Raw genomic sequence first — 19,807 nt, forward strand, 5'->3', positions numbered from 1 at the left:
TAGTCTGGGTCAAAGGTCAATGGAACTGTTGGAAACGTTGAGGCTCACTCTATGTGCGTGCAAGCATGTGTGCATGCAGGTGTGTGTGTGTGTGTGTGTGTCTCTATCTGTTCGTGTTCTTGCATGCATGTGTGGCCACACGGGCACGTCTAAGAGCATGTGTATGTCACCTGCATGTGAGTTTGTCTGTCTGCTAGTGTGTGTGTTGGTGTGTGCTCATGCATGCATGCACGCATGTGCAGCGGCATGCGTTGGTATAGGCTTGTGTATGTGTGTGTGTGTGTGTGCGGATGTGTGTCACATGCACGTGCATCACTCTGTTGTCTGGTGTTTATGTGTATAAGTGTGTGTCCATGCACGGACGCATGTGTGGCAGCATGCATTGATATATGTTTGTTTGTGTGTGCGTGCATGTCTGTGTTTATCACAGGCATGTACGTCACTGTTGTGTGTGTGTGTTGGTGTGTGATCATGCATGCATGCACACACGTAACAGCATGTGTTGATATATGCATTTCTGTGCATGTGTGTACATGCAAGGACGCATGTGTGGCAGCATGCATTGATGTATGTTTGTGTGTGTGTGTGTGTGCACATGTCTGTCTGTATGACAGGCATGTGTGTCACTGTTGGCTGTTGAGTGTGTGTTGGTGTGTGATCATGCATGTGTTGATATATGCTTTTCTGTGCTTGTGTGTGCATGCACTTCTGTGTGTGAGTCAGTGTTTGTGTGTGTCACACGCAAGTGCGTCACTGTCTGCTGAGGTGTATTGGTGCGTGCATACATTGGTAAATGCATGTCTGTTCACATGTGTGTGTGTGTGTGTGTGCACGCACATTTGTGTGTAAGGTGTTCCACGTTCACACACAATGAACATCAAGTGTAAACTCAGGGAACAATGGGAGAAGCTTTTTAACAACAACAACAACAATGTAAAATGAAAATAGCCATCCATCCATCTATCAATCTTTCGCCGCTTATCTGAAGTCTGATCAGGGGTGCAGCAGCCGGAGCAGAGAGCCCCTGATCTCCCTCTCCTCCGCCACATGGTCTAGCTCTTCTGGGGGGACCCCAAGGTGATCCCAGGCTAGCCTTGAGACATAGTCTCTCCAACGTGTCCTGGGTCTTCTCTGTGGTCTCCTCCCAGATGGACATGCCCGGAATCCCTCCCCCGGGAGGCGTTCAGGAGGCATCCTGCCCAGATGCCCGAGCCACCTCATCTGGCTCCTCTCTATGTGGAGGAGCGGCGGCTCTACTCCGAGCTCATCCCGGACGGCCAAACTTCTCACCCTATCTAAAGGAGAATTCGACCTCATTTCGGCTGCTTGTATCCGCGATCTTGTTTTTTCGGTCACTACCCACAGCTCGTGGCCAAAGGTCAGGGTGGGAAGGTAGATCTGCATTCAAGGTGAACACGAAAGTAGATCAGTACCCACCCATTACTTGTTCTTTTCTAGCACTCTTGTTATGGGAAGGGGGGGTGGTTACCATGGTTACCAAGAGCATCATCGGATGTGCCCCCCGATGAGGTATAAATCACAGGGATTGGAGTTTGCTGAAATTCACTCCTTCATTAACTCATTCATTCATTTGCATTCTGGCATGTGTTTGTGCTGTATCTGCTGCCGTGGTTACTCAAAACGCCACCGCCATCCCACGTATGGACTCTTACACGGTCGTGAAATCCGGCGGAAGTGGCCGAAAGCAGGGATTCTGTCGTCGGGTGTTTGACGGCTGGAGAAAACCCAGCCCGAGTGGTTGCCAGGCGACGCGCGGCGTTCCCACTGAGACCACGGCGCTAAAAACACAGGGGAGGGAGGAGGTTCATCACCACGTCAGAGGCAGAGGTGGAGGTGAGGGTTCTAATCCCACTCTGGGTTCTCCAGGTTGTTCTGCCTGGGTTCTTTCTCCGCGCTCCATCTCTATGTTAATTGGGCCAAACTACAACCGGCGGATGACGGCGCCGATCCCAGTCCGTGTCGGGGTCTTTTCATGCCGGCGTTACCACGGTTACGCCACAGGGTGGGTGACACACCTTCATTAAACCGTAGGAGAACGAGACACAGGCAGGGGTGGCTTATATGCATCGCTCTACAAATCACATCATTAAGACTAAAAAAAATTGTAATTAGTTGTTCAATTTTTTTTCTCATTTTAACAGCCTGATTATTACTGGGTAATTAATCAAGAGAACTGATTATGGCAAGAACTCTTGCAAGGACAGGATAAAAATTTACAAAATATAATGTTACGAGTTGATACTTGCTTGTAACAATGTTACTAACTAGTGCTAACTAAAGAGAAATTCACAAATTTTAATAATGAAAAAAAAAATATATATATATATGGAGTGTGCAATACACTCAGTGACCTGAAGTTTTAGACTGAATCTACATGCAAACACACACTTAAGACTCAAGGACTGGAAGTAATTAACAGACCACACACACCGACACACACACATGTGCGTGCACGCATGCATGCACGCACGCACACGTTCCACTTGGCGACAAGCCCATATAAATAAAAAGCAGGATTCATAATTGCAACTTCATTTTCAGGCGGATCTTTTTACTGAACGAGCTAATAGGAAGACAAGGAGCTTAGTGTGTGTGTGTGTGTGTGTGTGTGTGTGTGTGTGTGTGTGTGTGTGTGTGTGTGTATTGCACTGGTTCACACAGAGTTCCATGCTGGTTCCCCTCGGTGGGAAAAAGGTTTCAATCTAAACTTCTGCGTGGATCAGGTTCGGAAAACAAACAAAATCACAAGATCCCAGACGATTCATTCTGATTTAAGTTCATTTATTTAAAAAAAAAAAAAATCATTCTTCCTCAATTAAGAAAAAAATAAATAAAAATTTAAGACGCTCAGCTTCCAGTAAACATTCATGAAGTTGTTCCATTGGTTTTCATAAATCATAAATAAAATAAAATATTATCAGAAGTATGAAATCATATTTTAGGAGGGAGGTGATGCTATATTTTTTTCAGAAAATGAGAATATTAATTGTTTTACCTGATTTTACATTCAATGCTGGAAAAAAAAGGAATAATAATACATAAATAAGCTCGACAACCATAATCAAGAAGTCGCTTCATTGGTTTTCACTCATAAATAAAATTTAAAAAATAATATTGTCAAAAAAATAAACCAATATTTTAGGAGAGAAGTGCTGCTATAATATATCATATCTATTTTTTGTTGTTAATGTTAACTATGTCTCCTGATTTCATATCTAGTGCTGGAAATAATGAATACATAAATAAGAAAATGAAACTTGAGATGTAATTACATATTTCCCTGAATTTTTTTCAAGGGTCCCCTTGGTTTTAAGCTGATTTCCGGCCCCCCTCAGATTTAATAAAGAAAGAGAAAAATAGCTTAAAGGTTATGAAGCGGGATGTTGCAATTACCACTTAATTACCATTAATTACACTTGATAGTGTCATATATGATATTCACTGAGAAGGAAGTTGAATTTTCATTTTAGAAAAAATAAAATTAAATGTATGTTGACGGTTCTCGTGATACAATAAAACAAAAGTATTTTATGAATTTATCAAATTAATCAAATTGAATTAAGCTCATATCTTTTGTTTGAAGATCAATATCTGAAGGATTTTGTGAAATATTAAATATCAAAAGAAATGTGTTGAAGCAAAGTCCGGGTTTATTTATAAACCATCTATCTTATATTGTAAAATATGTAAAAAAAAATTATAAACATCTAAAATGTTTTATTCTGATAAATAAATCTTTAATATCTACTTATTTGATTTAAAAAATTGTGTATGATTGATTAAAAAAGAATTTCCTTACTAATTGTAATAAAGAAAAAAAGTAACTGGACCTGAAAACAGAGGTAGAGTCTCAAAGTGGAGGGTTGTTACAGGCGTGTTATAACCATGTTTCAAACTGTGTTCTAGTGACACTTTGCCTCGGCCAATTAGAAGCCACAAGAAACTTCCCATCGGAGTAGAAGGTCAAAGATCTGCTGAAAGTTTACAGACTTTGAAATAATTTTAAAAAAGATCTGCAGCAATTAAAGAGATGTTTTGACCTCGCTCTGCCAGTGAACAAAGAGTGGGTGGGCCGTGTGTGTGTGTGTCTGTGTGTGTCTGTGTGTGTCCGGGGGAGGATAACAACAGTTCGGGGACAAACTCCAGCGTCATGTCATTTAACAAGAATATTGCTCGGCTCTGCGCTTTCTAAAATCAAAACCAGAGGGAGACGTCTTCCTGCTCTGAATCCGAACCCAGACTCGTCTTGACCAATCAACCAATGAGGGAACAGGACCGCCCCCGGGTACACTAGAACCAGGAAGTGGAGGATGTATTGAAATTCTGTTTTCCCCAAGAGTTGTCAGCGATCAGTGCTAGTCGGGCACAGTGGGCATGGCTAGTGATGGTAAGTCGTGATGGCTAGCTGGAGACATAGGTGCGAATAGTACAGGTCATTGGGTGAGGCTGGTGGGGGCCAGTGAGTTTGGCTAGTTGGGGGCAATGGGAGGGGCTATTTGGAGAAAGTCGTCTTGGCGAGTTACAAAAATTGGACACGGCCTGACAGGATGTTTGACCTGATTTGCCAAAGAGTTGCTAACATCGTTGCTAGTCAGGCACAGTGGGCATGGTTTGCTCGAGTCAGTTGTCATGGCTAGTAGAGGTCAGCGCGTGTGGCTACATGGGGACTACTTGGGTTGTCATGGCCAGCTCTGCTCATTGGCCTGGCTAGTTGGAATCAGGAAATGTGCTAGTACGGGTCATTGGGGTGGCACGTAGGGGTCATTGGGCGAGGCCAGTTGGGCTTAATGGGCGAGTCTAGCTTGAGCCAGTGGTTGTAGCTAGCTGGGGAAAGTTATCTCTGCTAGTTGAGGTCATTGGGCGTGGCTAGTTGAGGACAGTAGGCGTGACTAGTTTGTGTTATGGGGCGTGACTGGTTGGCACACAAACCTGCCAATGTATGAGTGGATTGCTGTCAATCAACATCGACAACAGCCAGTGAAAAAGAGGAGTCAGGAAACAGGAAGTAGCCTCAGAAGACAAAGAAATACAGGAATCTGCAGGGATGCAGAACTCAGAAAAACACTATATCCAAATCGAATATTAATTATTGATTATCATTAAACTATATTACTTGTATGAAAGTTTCGTTTTTCTGTCAAAACACTTTGTTTAGGTAAGTGAGTGGCGACCCTCGCCTTCTAACCCCCACCTTCATCATTTTGTTCCCCGCCCCATCCGAAGGGGGAAACATCTGGAGGGACCCCCGTCTCCGGTTTCCCTCCGAGTTCGTCTGCCATGTTTGACAGACGTAATTAAGTTTCCCGGCCCGACGGCATCGAGCCCATGGCGGCAATCAAACTGCAAGCCTGTTTCCACTGGGGTGGGGAGGTATAGGAATGAGTCAAAAACTGTCCCTATGTTATTATTATTTTTAAAGGCCCAAATGTCAACTTTACAAGAGTCTCATAGGATTAAACACAATAGAACATGTAAACTGTTGAATTAATAAATTCATCAATTGATCAATTTATGTATTCTTTCAGTTTGTTGAGCTGAAAATGATTCCCTGAAAATTATGAAGCAAAAAATTATTTGAAATAAATGTTGATTGATGTGACAAATTCAGAGTGATAATAATGATGATAATACTACCACTACTAATAAAAATGCTAATGTCACATGATAAAACTTACATTTTTGACAGGCCTAAAAATGATTTAATGATTATCTCTCGCAAGCTTATCTAACACACGATTTTGAAAATGGGATTTAATTTGTCTTCTCCTCCTTTGATTTTAATCCATTTTAATTTTTCAAATTTGTAGAAATACACAACAACAGCTGCCATTGATAGTAATAGCAGACGTTCCTAGCCTGAACTTTGACCCCCATCAAGTCTGTGCTTTCAACAGAAGTGGCGCCATCTAGTGGAACCTCCAACTTATCTGAACCCGTTGGACAGTTTGGAACGGTGGTTATGTAACGTTCTTAACTTCCCCGTGACAAAGAACCCCCTGTTCTCCCTCATTGTCCAACCCAGGTTCCAGCTCCACCGCTTCTGGTAAGTCGGAGCAAAGTCCAAGGCTGTGGCGTCGCCACCAGCTGGTTATGATACCACCGCCGTCTTCTCCCTCCTCCTTCCGTTTACTGCCTTGTTATGAAATACCATAAAGACTTGACAGGTGTAAATTAATAGTATCAAGTACTACTGAGGAAAAAAAAGTACATTGTACAAAATTTACTATATTCCCCAGGGTTTCTGAACCGCAGGAAATTTGTGCCTCAAATAAATAACTTCACCACAAGTTCACAACATGGTTAGCTTCAGTAGCATGGTGTCGTGGTTAGTTAGCTGCTGAAACATGCTGTCGCAGTTAGCCACAGAGACTATCGACAACAACACGGTTAGCTTCAGATATACTGAGACGTGATTAGCTTTAGAACCTACTATACAGTTCACCTCCTATATACTGTCAGCATGGTTAGCTTCGGTAGCATGTTGACATGGTTAGCGACAGAAGAAAAAATACGTTAACTTTAGAAACACAGCACAGGGGTTGGCTCCCAACATGGTTGATGTGGTTAGCTTCGCAAACACAACAAAGTGGTTACCTTTCGGAACTGGGTTACAGTGTTAGCTTCAGAAATTATGATGCAGTTAGCTTTAGAAACACTGGTATTGCAGTTAGCTTTAAAGAGATGGTGAAGTGGTTAGCTTTAGAAACAGAGACATTTATCTTCAGAAACCGTTAGCTTCAGAGATATGGTGACGCGGTTAGCTTTCGAAACAACAACTGAGTTAGGTTTCGAAACAATGTTAGTAAGATTAGCTTTAGTAACATGATGACATGGTTAGCCATGGAGAAAAATAAAGCGGTTAACTTCTGAAACAGGGCACAGTGGTTATCTTTGAAGAAACAGTTGATGTTACCTTTAGTAACATGGCCCATGTAAGAGTTAGAAACACGGTTGTTAGCTTCAGTAACACGGTTGCTGTTGTTAACAACACGGCTGATGTTGTTAGCTTCAGTAAACGGTTGATGCTGTTGGCTTTATAAACAAAGCTATATTATGTTCTTCAGGAAGTGTAATGACTAAGTAATAGCTAATTTCTAGTTGAAATAACCTGTCTGCAAACTTGAGCGTCACCCAGACAACACAACAATCGGACATGAAGGGGTTAAATAAGAAGCCGTAGCCCTTAAGGCAAAGTCAGCGCTATAGTTCTCGGTAATTCTTCAGTCAATAAGTGTAAGCTAACTATTGTGGCGTGATCAAACACAGATCTGAGTGTGTATTCACATGTGCATGTTTAGACCTCTTTGCTGTTGTGTCATGGTTCAAATTTGTGCCACGCCGCGTGCTGAAGACCTGAGGGTCCAGAGGGCGTTAACAGCTCCCGTGCTATCTGCTCACACTGGACAAATCCGCTGAGCCACAATTTCAGAGCAATAAAATCATAAAAAATAAACAAATAAAAAGTTCTCCGCCTTCTTCATGTCGGGAAGGAGCTCCTCAGGACGGAATGTGGTGGGTTAATGATCGACTGTATCCAAACTTTGACCAGACGACGCTCATTTATCGGACACCGGCATTCATTCCCATGCATCATTAGCATGCTAATGTGGATTCAACATGAGGCGAGATAAAAACCAAGTGTCATTACTTTATAATGCAACAATCTTGCCCTTCAAAATAAAAGCAGATACCATGATGAATCTCTGTAAATATCTATATTTCACATTTGCACTAGCGGCAGTCAACAGTTTTCGGACCCGCTGCAGTTTTTTGCGATGAACGTAACCACAGCAACAGAGTGACCGTCCGAACATCAGCGGCCTGCTCCTGCCACAGTATTTCCCCGAAGTCAGCCATGTTGAAAAACACGGCTCCCGATCGAGACTGGCACAGATCAAATAATGTGCAATGTTTCCTGCAACCATGGCGACAACAATCACAAGGGCCAACTCCCGCAAAAAATATCCCATGATATACTGCAAGAGGATTTGTGCTGCTCCCATAGCTTCAAGGCAATATTTACATATATAGGCATAACAGAACATATATATACGATGACTTCTGGTGGTGTTCAATGTCACCATGGCAACAAAGCCACTGCCATCCAACCCATAGTACAGTATCATGAAATGTATTTAGTGGGTACTCGTCACGCAGCTTTACTGAAACCCCAACAGCAATGTACGTGCCTTGACATTTCCTTAGCGTGACTTCAGTTTTCAAGTCACCATAGCAACGAAAATTGGCGCGACCCATGGGGGGGTGGGGGTTTGGGGGGGGGGCAAAAAAGAGCAATCCCATAATCACGAGCGAGAAGACGATTTGAACTCATTCCCGCATCTTAGCGCCAACCAGGGCCATCTATAAATATTAACATGGGTTTGGACCAGAACAAGGGTGGAGTGACTTTTTTTTAAGTTGCCATGGCGACAAAATGAGAAAAATGCTAATAAAATAAAACCACGTTGAAAGTTCCCAATGGAAGAGGATTCGTGGGATATTTTGCATCAGCCACAGGCACGGTCATTACAAAACCCCACATCTATTCCAGGACAGGCGCGCATCGACTTCCTGTTATATTGCAAGTAAATGTGGGAACGAAATAGTTCTATAAAAAAAAAAAAAAAAAAAAGCTAAAAAAAATGCCAAAGAGGAGGGGATCTGAAAATTAGCAAGTTCACCATTTATCTGTCTATTGATTTTATGCTATATTGATTTATGTAAATATTCCACTGGCTTTTATTACTAGGGAGGAGGCGGGGTTTAAGCTGGACAGATCAGCTGTCAATCACAGGGTTCACAAACACACATCCAATTCAGTCTTCAATGAACCTGCTGACCAGTTTTGGACTTTGGCAGGAAGACGGAGAACATGGAGAGAACCCAGGCAAGATCCAGGAGAACATGGAGACTCCACACAGGGAATCTAGACAAGAGAACTTGGTGAAAACCCAGGCAGGAACCAGAAGAGCATGGAGATACCAAAGTAGGAACTAAGAGAACATGAACAGAACCTAGCCAGGATCCAGGAGAACGTGGAGACGACCCAGGCAGGAGAACATGGAGACTCTACACAGACAGATCTGGGTCAGAACCAGGAAGTCCAGGAGACATTCGGGATGCTCGCCGACGTCCCTGCGGGAAGTTCCTGGTCCATCCTGGTAACCCCCCCACTCCCCCTCGAGGACCAATGGCGTGCCTCGGTGCTCAGGAGTGAATCCAGATGTTGTTTATATCTGAGACAGACGGAGGGACGTTCTCCTCCAAACACCCATAAATCCATGCTCCTCCGGCTCCGGGCCCGTCCTCGTTTTTAAAACCGAGCCAAGGAAGAGGTGGAGGAGAAATTAAGGGAAGAAGACGAGGGGAAGAAAAGGAGGAGGAGCAATGGGTGCTCAAAACAGGAAGTCCTGTTCACGACGGCGAGCATCTCCGATGTCGACAGGCACCGTTGCCGATGGTAACACTTGACACTTGAACGCCAATTATAACAAGAGATGAAGGAAATCATCGTTCAAAGATATATCGAGACGCTTAATCGGAGGATTTGAATCGAAGTCAAACAATCAGTTTTTTAAAATTCAAAATAAAAGAAGTCTGATGATTGCATTTCCCATATCTGGAAAAAAAAAACAACCAAATAAACAAAAAACCCCAAGGTGCAACATGGCAGAGGAACAAAGCAGCAGCGACCGAAGCACAATAAAAAATCCCCACAATTTGAAGGCGGATATTTGGGAACCTTTTGATTTTTTAGGAAGTTACTAGGGGGTGTCAACAGGACAAGAGCCACCACTATGAGGACTAGAACACTAATATGAGGAGCCTCACTAGCCAATGACACGCCGAGCTAATGTTAGCGTTAGCCAACAACAAAAAGAAAACTACCAGCCAACAAAAGATCAACACATCTGCTTAATCTGAAATAACAATTTAAAATAGGTCGGAAAATAGAATTATTTTGAAATACAAAAAATATGTTTACATATTTATGTGTGTGTGTGTGTGTGTGTGTGTGTGTGTATATGTACAAACATATATATATATAAATAAGGTAGGGAATGTCTTTGATAAGAAAATAGGAACAGGAAAGAAAATAGGGCAAAAATGCATTACTTTTTATTTTAAACCATTGATGGGCATCTAATATTAATTAATAGCACATTAAATGAATTTTGAATTCCAAATTCCAAAAGATAAAATGATTGTATTTGAATATTTTTCATTACTTAAAAGTAAAATTTTTGGTCTTGATGGCTCATCAAGCAATTGATAAATTATGATATGATCAGATCAGATGAGATAAGATAAAATAAGATCAAATATAATATAAAAACTTTAAAAACTAAACTATAAAAACTACTATATCACAGAATTATGATATCATGAATATGTCTACATCTGAAGATAACCTTAAAAAATTAGAAACTAAAGTGATTAGAAATTCCCCCTGAATGTATCTAATTTTTTATTTTTAGGGATGTTTTGTGATTTTTTTCCACCTCTTATCATACTTACACTGAAAGGTAACAATTTTATCAAAATTCTTTGGACTGAAAATAAAACTTTTATAGAAATAAAAAAAAAACAGTCGTCTCGGTTAAATCAAAAGCCTGAGCTTGTTCATCTGGACATATATTTATTTTATTTTATTTTTTCCAACCACAACATCTCCCACCATCTCCTTCGCTACACAGCAACTAAACCCTAATAAATCCACTTATCTGCCGTGGCCCCGTCTCTAATAATAAAGTTTAAATCTACAAGGAAAACAATCCTCGAGATCCAACCAACACAGACAGTTCCCTCCTTTTGGATATTTACGACCCCTGCGTCTCCCCAGCCGTAGATATTCCATCCTAAATCACCGAATCGACTCGCCACGTTCTGATGGATCGGCGACCGGGGAACGTTGATGGGACCCCACCGTGTCTCAGCCTGGACGGGAGTACAAAACTAAATAAGGGCGTGAGGGGGTGGTTGTTGTACGGGAACAAACTGTATCAAAATGATCAAAAAATAGAAATAATAAAGTCCGCACAAGCAAAGGTTTTTAAATGTCAAAAAAAAAAAATAGATACATCTATTACTAAACAAACAAACAAATAATAGATAGTCAAATAGAAAAAAATCTGCCAAATTTTTAACAAAATAATAAATGAAAAACAACTGATGTGTAATGCAAAATAAAAACATACAATTTATAAAAAATATAAATATTCTAGGTTCAGACGCTTGAAAAATTTGATTAAATTGTCTTTTTTGAAATGTATGTATTGGTGACTATACCACAACCTCTGACATTTTCTGCCACATAGAAAACAAAAAAAAAATTAGAAAAGTTCAAAAAGCATTTCAAATGAATGAATTAATATTCATATTTCAATATAATTCAAGAGGCCCCTTCATAGCCTGCAACATTGAAAATATCATCAAAATAATGGATTGATTTGTTGATAATTGCATCATTTTAATTTTCTTTAGACCAAATACCCAGTCCGGCCTTTTTTACTTATTCATATATGTATTCATTCATTCATTTACAAAGCCAATTTCACTTTGATTTCCCAATCATTTATACTTTTATTGTTTTAATTAAAAAAGTTTTACAATAATAATAATAATAATAATAATAACATACCATACTTCTGTTTGCTTACAGAAATGATGTCACAAAATCAGAATAAACTTTAGGCATAAAAACCCGGTTTTCTGTAGGACAACCAGCAGAGACAGAGTGCGACTGGGAAATCCATGAAATCGGACAGCTCGAATTCCGATTCTGATGGATTTTTAGAAAAGAAGTCTAGCAGACATTTTGAAAGCGGAGGGGAGCAAGAAGGAAGGGTGGGGTCCGACCCCCACATCGCCAGTACCTACTTCCACGCTACGAGCACCAAAGCCCAATGGCACCAAGACCCCCGTCCTAGCGACAGTCATTGGCACCAGTGCCGTCATCCATGCCGCTCACGCAGATGCCCATGCTGCTACCATCTACGTCCATGCCAATGCCCAAGTGGCAGTGAGATCCTCCATAGAGCTAGCACAGACGTCCATGTTGCTAACATCGATGCCCATAGCGCCAGCACTGACGCCCAATAGAGCCACTACCGTACTTCAGGTCACTAACACAGACATCCATGCTGCTAGTATCTACGTCCACACCACCTGCACAAGAAGGGTCTTCCATGCTGCTAGCATCTATGTCGAAGCTGTTAGCACCAATGCCCGAGCAGCCATTGAGGTTCTCCATGCTCCTTGCATAGACATCCATGCTGCTAGCATCAACAGTCACACGGGTAGCACCGACACCAAAGCACCAGGTGCTCCATGCCGCTAGCGCAGACGTCAGTGGCACAAGCATCCACACCCATGGTGTTAGCACGGATGCCAAAGCACCAGCATGGTCCTCCACGCTGCTCGCACAGATGTCCGTGCCGCTAGCATAAATGGCTACGCCATCAGCTGCAACACCCGATGGCGCCAGCACCACCCACCATCCCATTAGCACAGACATCAATGCTGGTAGCATTTATGCTAGCATTTATGCCCCAGTACTAGCGAGGCATCCCATGCCACTAGCGCCAATGCCTGCACCGCTAGCATCATCAATGTCAATGGCGCCAGCATCAAGGCTGAGTGACAGGTCCTCCATGCTACTAGCACAAACAGCTAATGCCACAGAGCCAGCGTCAACTCTGACAAAGAAGTCGAACACTAGAAGTCCATGCTGTTAGCATAACGCCATGTCAGCATCGATCCAAACTGCTAGCACAGATATCGGACTCCAACGGTACCAACGCCTCCAGAGCGTCAACACTGGTGTCTCTCAGACGTTTGACCCAAACAAAGATGGCGACAGGGGGCAGCAGCCGAGACAGACGGGACGATAATGAGTCCAGCAAGAAGAATATCAGGCTTAATGGTTGACACTTTACCGATTGATAAGTAGATCAGTGCACAACTTTAAAACACAGAGCCAATAAATCCGTTATTACAACCATCGTATGCCGGTAGTTTCCAGTCGCTGTAGCAACTTCAACTGACCAGATTGTCAGGAAATGGAATTGGCGAAACAGATTGGGACACTTGCCGTCGCAGGCAGTGAGACGCTACTCTTCATGCAACACAAACACACACACACACACACACACACAAATACGACTTCTTCTTGCTTCACAAAACACTATTTTTTTTTCTTTCTGCCCGTCCCAAACAGGCCACCCCCGGAATCATCTGAAACATAGTGTGTGTGTGTGTGTGTGTGTGTGTGTGTGTGTGTGTGTGTGTGTGTGTGTGTGTGTGTGTGTGTGTGTGCGTGTGTGGGTTCAGTATCCACCTGGCGTTGAATCCAACAGGCGAATGTGTGAGACTCCGGGAAATTTCAATCAGTGGATTGAAGAGATCCTTGCCTGGGTATGAAACACACACACACACACACACACACACACACACACGACATTTCATTTTTGCCGTTTTTTATTTGGCTGATAAAACCTTCATTGTCATTCAACTATGGAAACACAGTGCCACCGCATATTCTGTGTGTGTGTGTGTGTGTGTGAGACTTACTATCAGAATTAAGAAAGAAAAATAATATGTTGCTTTTTCCTTCTGTGGAACGGCGGTCGAGTTCATTTTTAGCGACGTTATATATGAATTTATTTATCTATTTTGATTGTATCTATGGAATTGATTGTAGCTGTGCCCCCTGGCAATGCACTCTTTAGAAAATCCAGGAAAAATAAAATTACGTTAGGAAAAATGTTGTTAAAGGAGAAGGACATTCTGAATAAGGTACAAATACAGCGGAATTTAATGAGATTTATAGAAAAAAAAAATTTGAATTATGAAAACAAATCAGATTCCTGACGAAGCAATGAACATCTGAATAAGGGGAACCGATAGAGGTCCACAGCGGGAGTCGTGAGAAGAAGACCTCCTTGTTCACCTCCAACCTCGTGTGGTGGTGGGGAAGGTCCGAGGGGTTTCCCCTTCTGAAATAAGATGCTGCCAGGGCCGATATAAAAACCCCGGGGAGTGATAGTTACATTTGGGGCGCCGCAACCTAACTGTTTCCAACCGCACTGCTCCCTACTCGTCACCGCGGGTACAGCTGATCGGCGCCGTGACGCAACCGCTTGATTGGCAGCTGCAGGACGCCGTACCGACCCTCCTTCCCCCCGAGTGGCGGCGCCAGACGGCGTCTCGGCGACCGTCTCCTTACAACAAACATTGTCTAATTGCAAATGACACGATGGACCCAGTAGAGTAATTACGGACTAATGATCGCCCCGTCGCAACAGACAGGTGTACTGATCTCAGCCATGATCGGGGGGTTATTGACTGCCAGCTAGGGTGGGGGGAGTTATTGATCACCGGCAGACACACATTGTATTTGTGTTACTCATCCACAAACAAGAATGAAGGACCAATAAAAACTTCCTACGGGGAGAAATCATCTTGACGAACCAATGGGGATGGAGTACCCAAGCAGCTGTCAATCATAGAGCCCTCTCTTCACATCTACAGACAATTCAGAGACCTCAGAGAACCCGCTGACTTTTTACGGATGATGGGAGGAAGACGGAGAACATGGAGAGAAACCAGGCAGGAGAACTTGGACAGAACCTGGATGCGAGAACATGAGGAGTATAACGGGAGAACACGGGGAGAACCCAGGCAGAAGAACCTGAAGAAACATGGGGAACCTTCATGCTGAGATTTCTGACTTGGACTACATTCAACCTAAAATTAGGGATCAAATTTAAATTAGGGATCCTCAATTTGATATCAGAGTCGACCAATTGATTGATTTTAAATGACTTGAAAAGTAGATAAAGAAACTTGACGTTGGTTCTGTCTCAGAACTGGCAAAGAAACTAAAGCGTGAGAAAAACACCTCGGCACCTTTCAAAGTATTTCGCCAGACGCCGCAAAAAAAAAAAACAAATCGCAGAATAAATACACAAATACCAGTAAGCACTTATATTCTCAGGCTATCTCTACAAACAAAATATTATACTGATATCAAGTAAAAATCAACAACTTTGACAAAAAATCACTTGAGGTGAGGATGAAGATAAAAATGAAATATATCGAAATGGATAAAAATATAAAAAAATAATATATATATAAATATATATGAAAAAAATGAGTGAAAAATATATAAATAAATTTATGATAAAATTCTAATAAATGCGTGTGTGTGGAGGTTTTGTGACTTTTTGTCAAAATCTTCCTGTACACAACAAGAAGATTTCGATATGACTGATAAATGCTTATTTTTCATTCCAATTCCGCTTATCGAAATTCTGTTTTTCAACAACTTTTCGGGTCATGAGAAATAAACGAACTCATCGCCGCTGACATGTTTGATGAGCTTTTCTCCCGCCGATCCCGACCCCGGGGCAAGAATACAATCAAGGGGCAAAGAGACATCGTCCTCCTCATCTATTTACTGGGGGATGGCGTGGCATTTACAGCGCAGTGGGAAACGGGACGCTCCGGTCTACGTCCACCTTCCCTGGGGTCTCTTCCCTCTGGAGCGCCTGATTGTGAACTCCCCAAGGAGCTTCGTCGTCCCGCAGGCCAACAACATGAGGGGGTTCACTGGAGTGACAGGGTGAATGATTGTTTTTCTCTCAGACATGTTAATGAGGATGAAAAAAAAATGCAAAAAAATGGAAGAAATTACCGATAAAATGACAGAAATCAATTCGAAAAAAATGAAAAATACTGTAATTGTGTTTGAATTACCCCCCCTCCAAAAAAAAAAAAATCATTATTGATTAAAATACAAAGACTTTACTCGCCTGTAAATTAGCAATTACTGAATAACTGGATTACTAGAATCATTGTGTAAAAAAATGCAAACTTTTTATAAACTTCTACTAAATAACCCCAGGAATGTCACAAAGGAAAAAAATATGTCTAAAAAAAAAAAAAAAAAAAAAAAAAGAAAAATCATGAATTCCCATGCTTGACGTGAGGGAGACGACTCTTAACTGGTACTAATGCTACTTCATCAACAAATGAAATATCTTTGGAGTAAAAAGTGTGTCCCTATACAGGTATGGAGGGCCATCCATCACGGCCTGACAGCCACAATGAAGCAGCCAATCCCCCACAAAGGCTCATAGGTGGCCATTTGGAACAGTCCGACTGTCCTCAGACAAGGATATCTGGATAAAACTATACATTTCATATGTATGTATGAAGGTGTATATAGATGTAGAATGAAACCCTGATGTCCTTGTACGAGGACAAGGGCTGTCGGATTCATGAAAATCAAAAATCACGTGCACATGCGTGGGTGCACACATGCATCCCCCCGTGCGCTTCTTTGTCTCGCAGGTCTCTCGGGTCAAGATGGCAGAGACCTGGACTGTGGACGACCCGGCGATCCCCCCACCCAACCGCTCGCACCTCCGAGAAGAATGCGGCGGTGGCGTGCTCCATAAATGTTACGCAACTGTGCACGAACACCTTAGATGAACCGCACCGGCCTCTGTCCGGTGTCTCTTTTGTTTTGTGAAGATAACATGAAGCCCGTTTAATAAAGGCTTTATTTTTAGGACCTGAACGGAGGCCAAAACACAAAAACAGTTTTTTGGCTGCTGCTTGCGCGCGTGTGTGTGTGTGTGTGTGTATACACTGTTTTTTTTCATCTAATCCGCTGTGAAAATACAAGCTGGCAGCTTTGACCCTGAAACACAACGTCCTAAAGGTCTTATCGTTGTAAAGCAAAACCACTTACAGCCATAAAAAGTCACCACCTCATTCCTTCAATTATGACATTGATTAATTCCTCTCATAATAAAGACACTTTTTTATTCCTCTTTGCGAAATAAGGCACTTCAGTCCATTCAAAAAAAAATTATAAAAAATGATAAAATCGCTTCAATCCCGTCATAAAAAATCACCAATGTATTCTTTTCATAAATAAGTCACCACTTCAGTCACTCCACAAAAAGTTACAATGTTATTTTTATTTTTCAATTTCACTCATTCATCCCTTCAATAAAAAAAATCACTGCTGCATTCCTTCCATTAAGTCACCACTTTATTCCTTTCTGAAAAAAATAGCCACTTCATTCATTGCAATAAAAACGTAACAACTTTAGTCCATCAATAAAAAGTCACCACGTCATTTTTTCCATAAAACGTCACCATTTCATCGCTTCCACAAAAAGTCACCCTTGTCCCTGTCTCAAAAAGTCCCTGTCCTAAAATATCATTACTTTATTCATTCATTTAAAAAGTAATCGCTTCTGTCCTGCTGTACACTAGTAATTGGCGAATAACGATTTCTGAATCTGAATTCCGAAAAAGTAACAGCTTCATTCTTTCATTAAAAAGATAATCACTTCACACCTTCCATAACCAGTCAGTCTTTTCCTTAAAAAAAAAAAAAATCACCAACGTTTGTTTGTTTCTGTTTTCTAAATAAAGTTTTGAGCCTCACGTGCGGGGGCCGGAAGTGGAGTTTTAAAAACACCTGCACCAATTCACGCGGATTAGAGGAGAAATTAATGAATTAATTACAGAGTAAAAAAAAAAAAAAAAAGTGATCAATTCTTTCTAAGACGCCAATGGACGGGAACGATCTCATCAATAAACGGAAATTACAGAAACGCGCGCGCGGGATAATCCCAATCCGTCGGGATTGGGGATTGTCATTTTACTTTTCAAACCTGACGTCACGACCCCTCGTCAATCAGCACCGGATCGATAAATGATCTGACGGGAGGGTGGGGGGGGGGGGGGGGGGGTATTGATAGATTACCAATAGGGGCACGTTCACGCACGCGAGCACCGGAACAGGTCAAAGGACCGAGACTTCCGTATGTGTCCGGTTAAAAAGAAAATAAAAATAAATAAAAAGATATTATTATTATTATTATTAACATTATCATTATTATAATTGTTGTTATTATTATTATTTTTAAAGTTTTCGAAACAATATCGCGCGTTATCGCGGGATTCCCTCGCCCTGCGGGTCCGCGTTGCGTTCACGGACACCCTCCTCCTCTACCTCCCCTCCACCGGGTGAGCGCTGCGGACCGGCGGGGGGTTGCGGGGTTTTGCGGGGTGGCTGCGGGATGCGGGGTTAGAAGGGGAGAGCGGGGGGTTAATCCGGCGGAGTTACGGGATTAAGGATATCGATCCCGGCATGTGGGTCTCACTCACCATTCCCGCGGCGGTGGCGCCGGTCGGCGGCGGCGTCGAGGCGACTTAATCCCGGCGAGATGGAAAATGAGATCAAAATGAAAAAAAAAAAAAAAAAGATAAAATAAAAATTAAATTAAAGAAATAGAAAGTAGAATTGAGAGGAGGCGTCACATCCCCGCCCGGTCCGCGGGGCTCCACCGGCGGGTGACCGGATCACAGGGTGACCGGATCGACGCGCCTCCGTTTCGGCGGCGCCTCGTCCAGGAGTGCGCGGAGGGAGAGGAGAGAGAGGGAGGGAGGAAAAGAGGAGAGGAGGAGGAGGAGGAGGAGGAGGAGGAGACCCGCTCCTCCGGGAGGGAGCTGCCGTGCACGCAGAAAAGGGCAAGAAGAAGAGGAGGAGGAGAGGTGCCGGAGAGAAGAAACCTCCTCTGAGGAACTCCAGCACCGGGACCGGGACTCCCGCGCCCGCCCTTTCTCTCCCTCTCCTTCTCTCTCTCTCTCCTTCTCTCTCTCTCTCTTTCCATTCCCTCTTTCTCTCCAATGCTTCTCTCCATTCTCATCCTCTTTACTCCCCCCTGCCCATCTCTCCTTCCTTCCTTCCTTCCTTCCTTCGCTCTCTCTATAACTCCACACCTTACCTTCCTCAGCATCCCTCCATCCATCCCCCTCTTCCCTCCATCTATACCTCTCTTGCGTGTTTCTCCCTCAATCCATCTTCCTCAGCATTCTCTCTATCCATCTTCCTCTTTTTTTTTCCTCCCTCCTTCCTCCTGAGGTCAAACTCCCAAACTCTTCCTTTCCTGCACCTGCTAGTGGCCCGAGAGGCCGAGGCCAAAGAAGGGAAGCAAAGGGGGGAAAAAGGAAAAAAAAAAAAAAAAGGAAGAAAGAGAGACTGCAGAAGAAAAACTAAAGGTCTTCTGAAAAATGAAAAAAATAAAAATTAAAAAAATTGCAGTGAAAAATTAAATCTACTGTGATATGTGATATATATATAAATATGGGAAAAACTTAGCTGAAACAGCCTGAAAAATGAAACCAAAACGAAAATAAAACAAAAAATGACTCAAATATGATGAGGTTCAATGAAAATAAAAATAAATAAAAAGTTACAAAAATAACTTGTATTGGACATAATTTGTTTGAATATAATGCAATAAGATGGGCTAAAAATAAAATAGCTACTGAGGTTAAAGAAAGGAAATAATTTAAAAAGCGCAAATGAACGAGGAGGAATAAAATAAGGAATGTAAAATTAAACGATCCCGTTGAGCACCCTCTCGCCCCGATTCAAACCGCTTTGTTTGTTTTATTTAGTTAATTTGTTATGATTTTTTCATTTGCGGTTGCTGTTCAGCTGATTCCCAGCCGAGCCCCAGGCCAGGTAACTTTAGACTACCGTTATTTTTCTACCACTTTAATTGTTGTGCCTTTATTGTGAAAACAAGTCGATTGTTAAAAGACCATTATTTTCTCAATACGACATTTATTCTAAATCTCAATTTATATACATTTTCATTTTTTTTTTTTAATGTAATTGTATTTATTTGTTTTTGTTGATTACTTTCCATTTTCTTATTATTGCATTTTTCTCACAGTTGGTAATGGTTTGAAA

General features: G+C 42.1%; 1 protein-coding gene across 2 annotated transcripts in view; it reads right to left on the bottom strand.

Annotated features, from left to right (window-relative positions):
- The window catches only part of htr4 (5-hydroxytryptamine receptor 4), a 72,085-nt gene extending 53,564 nt beyond the window's left edge, over positions 1-18,521 (bottom strand). For both annotated transcript variants that reach the window (XM_086178821.1, XM_086178822.1), the window contains exon 1: positions 18,214-18,521. The gene's annotated coding sequence lies outside the window, so the exon portion shown is untranslated. The remainder of the gene's footprint in view (positions 1-18,213) is intronic.
- Between the last annotated feature and the right edge of the window lie 1,286 nt (positions 18,522-19,807).

This window comes from Fistularia commersonii, chromosome 31 (assembly GCF_037954325.1).
Source record: "Fistularia commersonii isolate RoL2024-O1a breed Wild chromosome 31, RoL_Fcom_v1.0, whole genome shotgun sequence".
Taxonomy (NCBI): domain Eukaryota; kingdom Metazoa; phylum Chordata; class Actinopteri; order Syngnathiformes; family Fistulariidae; genus Fistularia; species Fistularia commersonii.